Source organism: Lacerta agilis, chromosome 15 (genome assembly GCF_009819535.1).
Source record: "Lacerta agilis isolate rLacAgi1 chromosome 15, rLacAgi1.pri, whole genome shotgun sequence".
NCBI lineage: Eukaryota > Metazoa > Chordata > Lepidosauria > Squamata > Lacertidae > Lacerta > Lacerta agilis.
This window is the reverse complement of record NC_046326.1, coordinates 28,900,033-28,916,475: the sequence shown is the minus strand read 5'-3', so window position 1 is coordinate 28,916,475 and position 16,443 is coordinate 28,900,033.

Here is a 16,443-nt window from a genome sequence, read left to right as displayed (position 1 = left end):
CTTAGTATACCATTCCAATAAGTAATTATACATTTTGGATAGCAATTTTCCACTTCCCTCCAATATTTCTATTTGAAATTTAGATTTATTATTATCAAAATTACATTTTCCCCCTCTTCATTAAATAAGTTATACACCTGATGATATTGTATGCAACCTGTCAATTTATTTGCCACTTGTTCATATGGTTTCATTTTCCATCCTTTCTCGGATTCCACTAATAACTCATCATATGTTATCCAATTATTTTCTGTATTAATTTTTTTATCGTCAGAATTTCTGTAGGTGATAACCATCTAGGTGTTATCCTCTCTAATAAATTTTTATATCTTTGCCATACTTCATACAGTGGTTTTCTAAACACATGTACTAAAAATTCCTTATGGACTTTTAACTTTGTCTTGCCATAAGTATGAGTTCCATCCATATCTATTATTGAATCCCTCTAAATCCAAAATTTCCCTGTCTTTTAACACCGTCCATTCTTTTAGCCAGATCAAACAGGACGATTCATAATAAATTTTTAAGTCCGGCAGGCCAAAACTTCCTCTTTCTTTTTTATCCACCAATAATTTATGTTTTATTCTTGGTGGTTTGCCCTGCCAGATAAACTTTGACATTATCCTCTGCCACTCATTAAATTGACTTGTCCCTTTGATCACAGGCAGCATTTGAAAAAGAAACAAAATTCTGGGTAAGACATTCATTTTTATACTCGCTATATGTCCCCACAATGATAAATTTAGTTTACCCCAAATATCTAGATCCCTTTTAATTTCCTTCCAATTGGCCATAATATCATTAAACAAATTTATATTTTTCGGTGTTAGCCAGATTCCTAAATATTTTGCCTTCTTTACCACCATAATACCATACATTCTTTGCAGTTCATCACTCTCACTCTTATTCAAGTTCTTTTTGTCTTTCCTTTATTTAGTTTAAAACCAGCTAATTTTCCAAACTCTTCTATCTCCTTTAACATTTCTCCCATACTTTGTTGTGGCTCTTCTAACATCATCACTAGGTCATCCGCAAACGCTTTTAATTTATATTCTCTCTTGCCAATCTTGATACTTTAACCTCTTTTGTTTCTCTTAATTTATTTGCCAGAACCTCCAAAACAGTAATAAATAGGAGTGGGGATATAGGGCAGCCCTGCCTTGCACCTTTAGTTATCTTAAATTTGTCCGATAACGTACTATTAACAATTAATTTCGCCGATTGATCCGAATAAATAGCCTTGATTCCATTTATAAAATTTCCTCCTACTTCCATCTTATTTAGAGTCTTCACCATAAATTGCCATGACAAATTATCAAACGCCTTCTCAGCATCTATAAAGATCAGAGCCGCCTTTTTATCTATTCTCATGTCAAGATATTCAATCAAGTCCACAACCGTTCTTACATTATTCTTCATTTGGCGTCCTGGTAAGAAACCTGCTCGGTCCCCTATGAATCAATTTATTTAATACCTTCTTGAATCTATCTGCCAATATATCTGTGAATATTTTATAGTCCAAATTCAACAATGAGATTGGCCGATAATTTTTAACATTTAGTAAGTCCGTATCTTGTTTGGATGGGGCAAACCATTACCTCAATTGTAGGATTATATTTGTATTGGCGCTGTTGCGCGCGGCCGCTATTAGCCGCAAACGAGCCTGCTGCGCATGTCGGAGGAAAACGCGGCATGATATCTTAAGTATAGTAATGCGCATGTACAGAGTTGTTCCCATTGGGGCAGTGTTTGTATGTGTCCAGTTGTTACTGGTTGGTTGTGTATGACCCGGAACACTATGTAAGCAGGAGAGAAAATAAAATTTGCCGCCCCGGTGCTGGCGGGAGGATTTGTCCGCGGTTCTTGTTGTGCACCAGATATCAGACTGCAGTCTCCCGTTCTTTTACCCTCACAACCTTCCCTCATTTGTTGGAGCAGGTTCTCCGACACGCGATGATTTTCTTTCCGTGGCTAGTGCGAATAACTTGGATTGCACTTCTCTTTTAGAGGCTTTCGCATCCCTTGCTGAGGAGCTTGGAGTCCCACTGGTGGCGGACCAGACGGAGGGACCAGTTTCAGCCATGACCTATTTGGGCATTGAGTTGGACCCAATCACACAAACATCTCGCTGACCAGGAGAGAGGTTAGCAGCCCTTAGGGAAATACTACTTCAACTTCTCCCTCTCAGAAAGGTTACACTTAGGCAGATTCAATCCCTCCTAGGGCATCTTAACTTCGCCTGCCGGGTTGTTTCCCCCGGCCGCCCCTTCTGTTCGCGACTGGCTAGACTTTCTGCACAACTGTGGTATCCTCATCACAGGGTGTGCCTTTCTAAGGAGGTCAAGTCAGACCTCGAGGTTTGGATAAAGTTTCTAGATAGGTATAATGGGCGTGGCCCTGTTGGAAGCTTAGGGAGGTTAGGGCCTCAGGCACGCCCCCCTATCAGTGACCCCAGGGGGAGCTTCTAGTTGACGTGCAGCAGCAGGACTCCTCCTACTGGTGGTTAACCCTTCCCGGACTCCCAGCAGATGGGCTGGAGTCAGACATAGTCTGTTAGATCTAATGCCTAAGCCAATACCGCTCATCATATGTAACCAATAAATTTGTGGCCTTTTCTGCCCATTAACCTTATATATTGTGTTATGTGTCATTTATTTTACCACGGGGATTGGGGGGGGGGGGTTGGGTTGGGACATCGCCACGCAAAAAGGTGGGATATAAATACAGTAACATAAATAAACGAAACAGCGAACATTCCCCCGCCAAAAGTGAGGAATAAAGAAATCGCCACTGCAGAAAACATTCTGCCGAACACAGCAAGTATTTTTTGGCTCAGCTCTCATCCCGACATGCTGTCAACATGTGTCTCTGCAGATATACAAGGGGCAGGCAATTGTGCGCGCACGAGAGTCCCGTGTGCGTATCGAACAGGCCCAGTTTCTGAGGACGCCAGACAGGATATCCAGAGTGTCAGGAAGATAAACGCCAGAGCCACAAGGTGTTTTCCTCTTGCTGTATCCTTGTGGGCAGCGCCTGGGCTCTGAGCAGCTACACATGTGTATTCATTGGGGAAGGGGCTGGGGGGGGCGTTGTAGAAAGAGAGAGTTTGGAGGGGACATGTGCAGACTTAGAAGATGTGTGGTATGGATTTATGGGGTGTGTCTGGCAGCTGCGGGGAAGTGCCTGGCTCCAGAGCAGCCATCTTAAGCACCTTTGGCACAGCTCTGGGAATGTGCACGGCCACAGACACCACCACACAGCGCACTCCCAAGGAGAGGGGGCATGGAGAAGGACTGGGGTTTGCAGGTGGAAAAGGGCAGCCAGAATGGTCAAGGGCAACTTCTCTATGAGGAAATGCTGCAGCGGTTAGGGGTCAAAGACGACATGGTAATAGAAGTTCTCCTCCTCTCGTAACGCTAGAACCCATAGCCATACAATGAAGCTGAATGAGGCAGCAATGCTTCTGAATATCGGTTGCCGGAAGCCACAGGAGGGGTGCTCTTGTGTTCGAATCCTGCTTGCAGGTTTCCCACAGGCATCTGGTTGGCCACTGTTAGAACAGGATGCTGGACTAGGCGGCCCATGGGCCTGATATCCAGCAAGCTCTTCTTATTATTGATACGATTGCCAAACTGTTCTCTCCAGATTGCCCTCATATTTTGCTATTGAGGAATGTGTATAATAAAAAAAAAATCAGAAGTTAAGAGTTACTATCTGTGTTCTGTGGGGTTTAGCACCTTCCCTTCTAGACCAGCATTCCTTGACCTGGTGCCCTCCAGACACTTTGTGGCATCCTTTCCATCAGCCCCTGCCAGTTCCAACTTGAAATGTAGAATTATGTCGTCGGCATGTCCACCAACTGACATTCTGATTCCCTCTTCTAGGGAGCATAAACTCTTGCACACTCTGCTGTCCCTCAGCCACCCTGGGGAAAAAAATGGCTGTTGAGTTTGAGCTGGGATTTGAACTCGCCCTGCAGATTTGTGTCCCGAGCCTGTGTGTGAAATTTCACACTGATATCTTAAAGAGAGACACTGATTAAGGCATAAGCGATCAGAGAATGCCAAGCCGGGGAGCCAAACCAAAAGATTTGTTTCCCTTGATGTTTACATTTGGCTGGATCTCAAGGAAGGTGCCCCTCGGAGGATACTAAAGTAAGGTGGGTTTGGGCATTTCTCCATGAAGTGTTAAGGTAGTGTTATATGCTGCCCCCCCCCAATCTCTGTTTAGCAGTAGCAAAATTCCAGGGGGGAAATCAAGGCACAGCAGAGGCTGCAGGGTCTTAAAAATATGGTTTATTCGTACATACTTAACACCTGAAGCCTTTGCTGCATTTTGACCTGAGCAGGGCTTAATCCCAGGTCAGATTATTTATGTTTAGGGGTGCTTACCTCTGAGTGCTCACTTGAAGGACAGATCCTGAAGTTGAGGCTCCAGTACTTTGGCCACCCATGAGAAGAGAAGACTCCCTAGAAAAGACCCTGATGTTGGGAAAGATGGAGGGCACAAGGAGAAGGGGACGACAGAGGATGAGATGGTTGGACAGTGTTCTAGAAGCTACTAGCATGAGTTTGGCCAAACTGCAGGAGGCAGTGAAGGATAGGCGTGCCTGGCGTGCTCTGGTCCATGGGGTCACGAAGAGTCGGACATGACTGAACAACTGAAAAACAACAACAACAACCTCTGTATAAGGTTACTCAGAAGTAAGCCCCACCAGTTACTCCCACTTTACTCTCTGCTGTCTTTACTAGTTCTGTTCTCCCGTTATTTTCAAGAATAATGGATCTCACAGGTAGAGAATATTAAGAAAAAACAAATCTTTACTATTTGTAAAGGGAATCTTTGCATGAATTAATGCTTGACTATCCCTTTCGAGCTGCACCGTATCTTGTAGTCCTTCCAGGCTGATTTAAATTTCTGATAATTTGTTTCCTTTCTCTTTGTTATGTGTGCACTTTGGGGGGGGGTTAATAGATTTATTACTACTACTACTACTACTACTACTACTACTATTACTACATTTTTACTTTTCTATCTGTTATCTAGTTAAGACCTATTTATTCCCAGGGGCGCTTGGAGGAGATATTTTAGCCTGTATCATTTCTGTTGTATGGCTTGATTTTGAAAAGAATCTGGTTTTAATGGCTGGATTTTTGCTGTCAGAAATAGCTTGGGGACCCTGGGCAGAAAGCGGTCTAAAAATCTTAACAAATAAATTAAACCCCTTTCCTTTACGGCTCGTCCCCGCCTCACTCCCTGGTTCATCTCCATAGCTGGGCTGATCTATCATATCTGATGATGCAAGTCCAGTGTTGACTGCCAGGCGCTCTGTTTTGACATTCCTTCTGCGCCCCCCTCCAGGGTAACTAGGGTGATTTCAGACAATCCCGAGCAGCCGCTTCTCTTGAATGGATCCCAAAATGTATCCGACCGCTGCGTTTTCTGAAAAGGCTCGGAATTGCAAGGAACATTCTGTTCTTGGTGGTGTTTAATCAAAAGATGCACAGATCCTTCTCCTTGCGCTCTTGGCTCCAGGAGAATCATCTACTCGGTTACAGACTGTTAGTTTTAATTTAATTTGCTCAACCTTAAGAGGCTGGCCCATCTCTGAGGCACGGGCGGATGGCAAGCAAGTTAGCGGCACTCACCGCAGAGACAGCATTAAGGCGAAATGGCAACGTCTGACATTTGAGATCCTCAGACCTTTTGCTGGTTTAATCTCAACCCCATAAAGCCCTCTTGGATGCAATGACTTAAAGCCATAGCTGAAATGTGAGAAAGGGCAGTGTCATGCAGTGGTTAGAGTGTCAAGCTAGGACGTGGGAGAGATTGGGGTTTGAATCTCCACTTGGCCATGATACTCACTATGTGACCTTGGGCCTCTCAGCTGAACCTCACTCAGTTCAGTCCTTCACATTTCCATATCGTGCAAATTTTTAAAGAAAGACACTGAAAATTCATGAGCATTTCAGTGTAAATTTCTTCTAATAAACTCACTGCAGCGGGGCAGACTAGATGGCGCTGGTGTCCCTTTCAGTTCTACAGTTCTATGATTCTACATTTGTGTATACAGCTTTACGTAATGCACACATTTTTTTTGCAAAGCAACTTTCCTTTTAACACGTTGTCTGTTATTTTCACTAAGAGATGCAATTTTTTTTTTTTGCACATTTCACCCCAGTGCAATGCATTGTTGAACAAATTTCTTTCATGGAGAACAGCATTGCAAAATTTCAAAGGAGGGATGCATTTCGGTTTGTGGAATGCTTTGGAAACTCGAATCAGGTACTTTTGCATTTGCATGTGAACAGAATCAAATCCCCCCCAGCCCTCTCCCCAAGAAGGGGGGCTTTCTACAACGGGGAAATGAAGTGTGTGGTGGCAGTGTGCTGCAGTGGTTAGAGTCCAGGGTTTGAATTCCCACTTGGCCGTGAAGCTCACTGGGTGTGACCTGGGGGGCAATCACTGCTTCTCAGCCTAACCTACCTCACAGGGCTGTTGTGGGGATTAAATGAGGAGGGGGAGACCCACCTATGCCACTTGGGAGCTCCCTGTAGAAAAAGGTGGCATATGAATACAATAAATAAACAAGAATAAACATAAATAATCTGCAGATGGAGCTCCTGTAGCGCAGAGTGAGGGCTGGTGAAAACATTGGCAATTCTGCCTTGGACGTGTTGGATGTGGATCAGATTGCTGCATGCAAAATAGTGGAGAAGCGACTCTTGGCACAGGGCACAGCAACAGTCACCACTGGTGGTGACTGTGTGTGTGTGTGTGTGTGTGTGTGTGTGCAGGATGGGTCCTGATGGGAACGCTGGCAGTTCCATGTGCCTGAAGTGCGAGTCACATTTTTCTGCCAGGACGTACAGCTCTCTCTCTCTCCCTCTCTCTCTTTTGGCAGAGGTGTGTTCAAGGAGCGCTGAACGTGGCAATTCAGATTTGGCCAAGGGAGAGAGGCAGGCAGGATTTGGACTCCATGGGTTTTTTGGTTTTTTTTTTACTGGGACCAGTTGCATCTCTGCCTGGGTGCTTGCAAATACAGCAGGTTCAAGAAGGATACTGACAGTTCAAGGATATCACAGTTCAAGAAGGATACTGACAAGCTGGAACGTGTCCAGAAGAGGGCAACCAAAATGGTCAAAGGCCTGGAAACAATGCCTTATGAGGAACGGCTTAGGGAGCTGGGTATGTTTAGCCTGGAGAAGAGAAGGTTAAGGGGTGATATGATAGCCATGTTCAAATATATAAAAGGATGTCATATAGAGGAGGGAGAAAGGTTGTTTGCTGCTGCTCCAGAGAAGCGGACACAGGGCAATGGATTCAAACTACAAGAAAGATTCCACCTAAACATTAGGAAGAACTTCCTGACAGTGAGAGCTGTTCGGCAGTGGAATTTGCTGCGAAGGAGTGTGGTGGAGTCTCCTTCTTTGGAGGTCTTTAAGCAGAGGCTTGACAGCCATCTGTCAGGAATGCTTTGATGGTGTTTCCTGCTTGGCAGGGGGTTGGACTGGATGGCCCTTGTGGTCTCTTCCAACTCGTATGATTCTATGATTCAACCAGCGCCAGGCTGCCAGTTCCAGGTCCTCTCAGCTTCTCCTTTCCCCAACCTCAGGTCCAGATCTACACTTTATCGCTTGCCATTTGCCACCCTGAGCCGCTTTGGGACACCGATTTGATGAATAAATCAACACAGTCTGTGAGGAGATTTGCACCCATTTCCGTGTGTGCCTCTTCTAACGGGTGCCATTTCCCCCCGAGCCTTTTCTCCTGATGCGATGCTGATTTGGACATCCTTTCTGCTGTTTTTCGGGTATATAGGGTGGTGCAAATAAATCATAAATAAATAAATTTAGGTGCATTCCCCTCACTTGTATATCCTATTTTGGTGTGCACGGATGACTCCTGTGTCACAAAATTTGGGGACGTGTGAGCTTTGGCTACAGTCTTGGTTTGGGAAGTGTAAAGGAGAGGGGCGGGACAGATTTGTCCCCCATCCCAAGTAGATGCCCATCATCATCCGCTGGTGCTTTTTCCAGCCAGGTTATGTGAAGGACTGTATCCTCCCATATAAACCTGCCTGGGCTCTGAGATCTTTGGGGATGGCCCTTCTCTCAGTCCCACCCCCCTCACAGGCATGCTTGGTGCAGGGCAGGGCCTTCTTGGTGGCTGCTCCCAGACTTTGCAACTCGCTTCCTAGAGAAGCCAGACCGACTCCTTCCTTCCATCAGCTGATTTCCCCCCTCCCCCCCCAACAGGTCTTTGGGAACTGTTTTTTTTTAAAAATGAAGTGAAAGGAGTTTTAATAGTGCTATGCTGTTTTTATAACCTGTATTTTAACAGATCTGTTTTCCCCATTGTTTTAATTTTATTAGAGTTTAATTACTTATCAGCTATTATTACTTTAAATACGTTTTTAGCTTTCTGCATTTTAGTTGTGTCGTTTTAATTTGTGTAAGTTGCCTTGAGCCCCAGTCCAGGAAAATGACAAGATATAAATGATGATGATGATTTTGGGCACCATGATCTCGCGCGATATTATGCTGCGATTTCTCCCTGGAAAATGTGCTTTTGGAGGGGCTGCAATCTTAACACAGCACCCCAAAACACATGTTTTCAGGTACTGTGCCTGAAAAACCCCCACCCCAATGGAAAATTGCAGTGCGAAACTGCAGAAACTGACGATTACCAAAATGGCCACTGTTCTCTTGTGAGAAAAATGGGGAAATGGAGTCTAGGAAGGTGGTGTCCTGAATTTTGCTGTTGTGGTGTTGGGGGGTATGCAGTGCTGCTCAAGATGGCCCAATGGCCTGATTTTGTATAAGACAGCTCCCTGTGTTCATATTGAGTTCAGCTCTTTATTCAGAATCATGAGGACCAGAAGCTTACTTAATATTTAAGGGGAGGGCAAAAAGGCTCTGGAGAAGAGCACCTGTTTTGCACACACAAGGGCCTGGATTCTCCACATAGGGCTGGAAATAACAGCATGCCTGAAACTCCGGAGAGCTGCTGCAAGCCCGTGCAGACAACACTGAACTAGATGGTTGAAGGGTCTGACTCCGGCAGCTTCATGCACATCAATGATGCTCTGAGGATCAAAACAAAAACGTTATTAATAATAGCTTCCCCCCCCTCCAAAAAAAGAGAGAGACTGTTTTGCAGAGCCGCTTTTCCTGGCAACTGCCCTCCATCTTTTGAGCTGGGGGTCCAAGACAGGCCCTGGGGAGGCCTGGGACGCAGCCAGCCTCCTTTGGCAGGCCTCCCCTCGCGAGAACAATGGCTGACATCATGTTTTGTTTAAGCGAAAAAGCCGCCTCGCAGTGTCGGAGGGAAGAGCGTTTGTTTTCCTTTCCCATTTTCTCTCTCCCTCGCTCCCTTCTTCTCCGACGCTGGCTGGGGCCCACATACCAGGCAAGCGAGTGCTCTTTGGTTACGGGCCCCAGCACCGCCGTTGCAGAGCCTGGTCCTTCCTCCTCTCCTGCGCCAACCCTGCAAAGCTGGCTGCTTCCTGCCTGGCCAACGGGAGGCTTCCTTCCCAGCACCATGTCCCCCCCCCCCCCCAATCCAGTACTTGGGAAGCGGTGGGTTAGGCGCTTGGAGAAAAATCTGCTCCAAGGTGACCTGACGAAAAGCTGCATTCTAGGAACTGTAGAAATTCAGGCAAGTATTTGCATAAGCATTGCAGGGTCACAGGGAGGGGACAGAGATACTCCATAGCACAGCAGTCCCATAAGGCTATGGATCAAACCCAATGGCCCACCTAGTCTAGCATCCTGTTCTCACAGTGGTCAGCCACATGCTCATTATGGGATACATGGAAGGAGGTTTTCGGGCACAAAAGTCCTCTCCCTCCCTGCAGTTTCCAGCAACTGGTATTCAGAAGCATTATTGCCTCAGACCATAGAGGCAGAGCCTAACTACTATGGCTAGTAGTTATTGATGGCCTTTGTTGTTGTTCAGTCGTTCAGTTGTGTCCGACTCTTCGTGACCCCATGGACCAGAGCACGCCAGGCACCCCTATCCTCCACTGCCTCCCGCAGTTTGGCCAAACTCATGCCAGTCGCTTCGAGAACACTGTCCAACCATCTCATCCTCTGTCGTCCCCTTCTCCTTGTGCCCTCCATCTTTCCCAACATCAGGGTCTTTTCCAGGGAGTCTTCTCTTCTCATGAGGTGGCCAAAGTATTGGAGCCTCAACTTCAGGATCTGCCCTTCCAGTGAGCACTCGGGGCTGATTTAAGGATGGATAAGTTTGATCTTTTTGCAGTCCATGGGACTCTCAAGAGTCTCCTCCAGCACCATAATTCAAAAGCATCAATTCTTGATGGCCTTACCTTCTGTGAATTTGTCTAATTCACTTTCAAGTTGGTGGCAACTCCTGGCTCCTGTGGGAGGGAGTTCCATAGTTTTAACTGCGTGTCGTGTGAAGAAGGGCTTTCTTTTATCTTTCCCAGATCTTCCAGCAGTTGGTTTCATTGGATGTCCACGAGTTCCTGTGTTACGATCAGAGGGAGGAAAAGTTCTCTGTCCGCTCTCTCTATGCTATGCATGGGTTGATAAACTTCTAAAAATGTCACCTGTTGCTGGCTTTTTCTCTAAACTAAAATGTTCCAAACGCTTCAACTTTTCTTCATAGGGGAGTTGCTCCATCCCCTCTGTCATTTTGGTTGCCTTTTTCTAAACCGTTTTCAAGCTCTACAATATCCTTTTTGAGGGGAGACGACCATAATACAAATGGCACCTTGGAAATAAAACGGAATCCCATTCCAGAAGTACGTTCAACTTCCAAAATGTTTGGGAACCAAGGCGTGGCTTCCGATTGGCTGCAGGATGGTCCTGCAGCCTATTGGAAGCAGTGATGGAACGTTCGGGTTCTTTACAGCGGCTAATTTTATTTATTTATACATACATACATACATACATACATACATACATACATACATACATACCCTGCTGATCTTGCTGGGTTTCCCCAGCCACTCTGGGTGGCACTCAACATAATATTGAACACAATAAAACATCAACATTAAAAACTTCCCTAAACAGGGCTGCCTTCAGATGTCTTCTGAAAGTCTAGATAGCTGTTTATTTCCTTGACATCTGATGGGAGGGTGTTCCACAGGGCGGGTACCACCACCAATAAGGCCCTCTGCCTGGTTCCCTGTTACCTCGCTTCTCGCAGGAAGGGAATTGCCAGAAGGCCCTCAGAGCTGGACCTCAGTGTCCGGGCTGAATGATGGGGGTGGAGACGCTCCTTCAGGTCTACTGGGCCGATCTCTCACCATAGCTGTGAACTTTTCCCTCTTTTGCAGGAAATTCCCTTATTCCAGCGCAGTTTCCCATTGCAAAAAAAGGGAAAGTTGACAGCTAAGGCTGTTTCCCAATGCAAAAAAAAAGGAAGGTTGACAGTTCTGCTTCCCAGGGCTTAGCCTGGGTGAACGCAGGGGTGTCTCTGGGTGAACGTTCGGGTTCTAAAGAATGTTCGCAAACCAGAACAATCACTTCCGGGTTTGTGGCGTTCGGGAGTCAAAACATTCCGAGTCTCAAGGCGTTCGTCAACCAAGGTACGACTGAATTAGGAGGCTCCCCCAAGATAACAAACTCTGCACCCACCCAGGACACCTATTCCCCCCCCAATAAAATCTCCCCCCCCCCAGAGCATCTTCAAACACTAGGGACGCACCAAGCCCAGTCCATGTCCTTTCATGACAGGTGGGAGAACTTTGCTTTGAGCATTAAAAAAATTCTTTCTCTTTATTAGATCCAATAAAGTAAATAAAGAAATCTATGGACAAATACAGTATTCCAACACATTGAAGGCAGCATGAGATGAAACACTATTTTTAGACTCATTCCAAAACATTATAAAAAAACAAAACAAAACGTTTTTTCCATGGACCTATTAGGTTGGTTTATATGTATTCCTTTGTAATAATTTATTAAGTAAGAGGTGACATGATAGAAGTTAATAAAATGATAGCCCGGCATGGGGAAGATGGATAGCGGAGAGCTTCCCTTCCTCTCTCGTAACACTTGAACTCGTAGACATCCAAGGAAGCTGAACGTTGGAAGATTCAGGACAGATAAAAGAAAGTTCTTTTTTCACACAGCACATTGTTAAACTATGGAACTCCCTCCCACAGGAGGCAGGGATGGCAACCAACTTGGATGGCTTTAAAAGAGGATTGGACAAATTCATGGCTATCCATGGCTGCTAGCCATGTGTGCTATCCTTTGCCTCCACGGTCAGAGGCAGCAATGCTTCTCAGTACCAGTTCCTGGAAACCACAGGAGGGGAGAGGGCTCTTGTGTTCGAATCCTGCTTGTGAGCTTCCCATTAAGGGCATCTGGTGGCCTGCTGTGAGAACAGGATGCTAGACTAAATGGGTCATTGGCCTGATCCTGCAGACTCGTCTTACAGTCTAAATGTAATCTTTCTTCATATAAGCTTGATCTTCTCTAACCATTCACATACAGTATGAGATATACTTCCTTCCCCTGTTTTTAGTATCATAATCTTCGCAGCAGTTTAAGGTTGAATACTATTTCTCGGTCATTTTCCAGGATAATATCCTTCAGAGAGCCCAATAGCAGTACAGTGTATTACATTCTATGGATATCTGCAGGGGGCTGGACTAGACTATGCCCCCCCCCCGGTCCCTTCCAACTCCACCGTTCTAGGATATCCTAAGATGTCCGAAAAGTTAGCCTGCACATATTTCCAAAACGTTTGAGAGCAGTTGTTTTTTTTCCCCCTTGCCATAAATAATGAGAAGAAGCTGTCAGATTTCCATCTCAGCAGCAGCAGCAAATGTAAAATGACGGTCCCACGCAGGGTTTCTGATAGGGCTGGGAGAGTTTGAATGCCTCCTGCATCGAAACAAGGTCAGTTCTTGAGATTTCTCCGCATTTCTGTCTAAAACCAAAATTTCCCGTCATGTTCTTCCCCATGATGGGAGTCGTAGAATCATACAATTGTGGAGTCGCTTAGTGCAACTCCCTTAAACGGAGGAATCACAGCTAAAAATCCATCCTAGTCATTGGCACAGAGCCCACGTGTAGAACTGAAGTGAAAGAGAGAAACCTTCAAATGACCAAAAAGGAAATTCTGACCAAATATTAGGAAGAACTTTCAGAGGTTAAGAGCTGTTCAACAGTAGAGTGGACAATCCTGGAAGGTGGTGTCGGGGGATCCTCCGGAGGCAGCGGAGAGCCGGCTGAGGTGGAGGGAGGGACCCCTGATGTTGAAAGTGTGGTAATGTTTTGGGATGCAGGAGAGGATATATTGTTTAAGATATCCTATTCCAATTTATGTTTACAAATCCCAGAAATTAGCAGAGTTCTCATTCCCCTTTTAAACACACACACAGCGGAAAGCTTGCTCAGGTTTGTTAAAACCTCTGTAATAAATGCCCTGGTATTTTCCCCATCAATCCCTCTCAAAATAAGACACTATGCAGTCTTCTGTAAAAGCATAAAATGTTTACTCACGAGAAATCATCTGTTCACAGTTGGATCCCAGATGGCAGACTTAAACTTAGTAAAAGTTACATTTACTCAGGAGACTGTTCCATAAGGGAAAACAGTTCTTTTGTGGAGAGCATCTCAGTGATGCTCCTTCCTTGAGAGCGTGGTCCAAAAGAGGAAGATGGAGTCTCGCCCCTGTGGTTTTGTGTTAACCTGCCCAGGTGAGACCACACCCATCTCCAGTTACACAGAGGAAGTCTATCCCAGCCCAGGGGAAACAGCGAGTTCTGACTGGCTGGCCTAGAGTTCCCTTTCTATGTCCACTCTAGGAATGTTGTGTTTGACTGCTCCTGCGTTTTACATCCCACAGAAAGTACCCAGCACCGCCAGAGAAGCCCAGAGACTTCCTGTGGGAGCGATAGGCAGGGAGAGAGTTCCATGGCGAAAGGGCAGTCAGATGTTGCAGGGTCCCGACACCAACTCGGGGGCAGAGGGGGAATCGGTAGTTCCATCGCCCCAATTATGCAGGGGGCTCAAACGGAAGGAGGAAAGGAGGAGACTTGGGGTCCCCACATTGTTTTGATGGAGGCGCTCTCGCAAAGCGCCACTTCTGGAATCTGAGAGTGACTAAGGCGGTCATGGAATTTGAGCTCTGACTTGTACATATCTGAATAATAAACTGATGTAAATATACAGATCCTGAGTCATCGCTTTTTACTTGTGAGGAGCACCACTGGACCCTTACAGGTGGGGAGACTCCTTCCTTGGAGGTTTTGAAGCAGATGTTGGGTGGCCACCTGTCAGGGATTCTTGAGCTGTGATTCCTGGACTAGATGAGCCTTGGGGTTCCCTTCCAATTCTACAGCTTTAGGATTATATAAGCCAGCACAGGCCGTTGTCCTCCGTGCACCCCTGGGCAGCGGAGCCCGGCTTCGTGATCCAACAGCCGTGTCCTTGTGATGAGAAATCAAATGTGGAATTCATCAATGCGATCTTGCTGACAATTGGTCATAAATATCTTGAGTGCGAGAGACGGTGCCATCGGAGCGCTTTCCCAAAAAACTGAGCAATCAGCGTCCATTGCATTTGATTTGAATTGTTCAGGAAGGTTTGGCGGGGTGGAAGGAGGGAGGGAGTCAGGGCAGCCTAATCATTCCCATCTGCCTCTCTTGAGTTGAGTGGCTCCATTTCCCAAAAACCGTCCAAATTCCTTCCTTGATTTCCCCAAACACCAATTCTGTCTGCCCTCCCCACCCCCACCCTGTCTCCCTTTCCAGCCAGTGTGCAATTGTGGGATGGGCTGAGCTGTGGTCATGCTGTAGTAAACATTCTGCTCCACCTTGGAATTCTGCACCCGGTATAAATTATGCAAATTGGGAATATTTGCATATATTGCTTTAGTTGGCACCACTGATGGGGGCATTCCTACCTGGAGATGCAAGATATTGAATCCAGGGCGTGCTGAGCAGATGTTCTGCCACTGAACTACATGGGCTTTTCAACTTTGTCCCAGGGTATCTTGGGGATTCTTTGAACTCTTATCCCAGCTCACTCACTGAGGTCATCTGCAGCAGCATTGGTTGCTCCCTGAGTTGGCAAGCCTCCTTTGACAACAAGAAGAAACTGTGTCCGTGGCCCAGTCCTGTGGAACTCCCTGCCACTAGCGATTCAGCAGGTAAATGCCTGCTGGAAACCGTTTTTGTCTGTGCTGGCAATTAAGAATGCGTCTTTCCACACAGTGGTTAATTGACGTCTGTTTTTATCTGTTTAATGGTCTTTATTATATGCTTTTATGTTTTTGTTGCTGTAAACCGCTTTGATACACCTTTTATGACACAGCAGTATACAAATATTATTATAAATAAATAAATCAACATTGTCCGATCCATCCACCCCTCGTTGCCACGGAGGCGTCTCTCCTCTTCCTTTTTCTCGACAGTCCTGTATGTGTCTCAGCTCTTTCATGGAGGCCAGGGACCACAGCCGATGGCAGGGCATCCCATAATAATGCAGCATGCAGAATTATTATTATTATTTTTTGCTTCTGCCCTGACTCTGTTGCTCACTTGCTCCTCTCTGGGGCTGTTTAGCCAAAGCCAAAATTCCTTCCTGCGTATTTCTTTGCTCCAGCCTGAAATGCAGAACCTTTGCTCATTAAAAATGTTCAGGGCTACCCAGGGAAATCCTGCTAATTTTATGGGGATTCTTTTTTTTCCTTTCCCTCAAAACCCCTTACAGATGTACTCTGGCCAATCCATATTTGCCACAGGTTTTCCCTTTTTGTTGTTGCTTTAGGCCAAATTAAGTGAGGACTCGCTTCAAGAAATACACAGGGAGAGAGAAATGACTGAGCTTTGTAAGGTTCAGAATCCCAGTACAATCTTAGAACCCAAATTCTAAGCAAACACTCAACGACACATGCATATATATATATATATATATATATATATATATATATATATATACACACACACACACACACACACACACACACACAAACGTTCAGAAGCCTTGAACTCTTGTTAAGGCAAGAAAGAATGTGGCCCTGCAGATCTCTTTATCTGGCCCTTGAGAGCCTCCCCAGGCCCCACACCCTTCACCATCCCTGAACTGCACATTTCTTGATTTCTGATTGGCTGGCGTGAGTCCTTGAGCTGCGATCCTGCTTCTTGCTTGCCTGGATGGAGAGAGAGAGAGATTTGAAATATTTAGCAGCAAATAAATAAATGTGTCTCTGTGTGTATAAATAAACCTGCATGGCTGAAATGTAACCTGCCGTACGAAAGGCAAGCACCGCATCCATTGTTCTGCCAGGCTCTGGCCACTGTTGCAATGTGGCCCCAGAAAGCTTGCCAATGATGGAATGAGGCCCTCTGATTCAACCCCCCCCCCCCCGTAGTAAAGTATCAGCTCGGCCAATGTAATCCTTTTACACCTTGTTTTCTTTGAAGCCCCTCAATCTTATCATGACCCATCA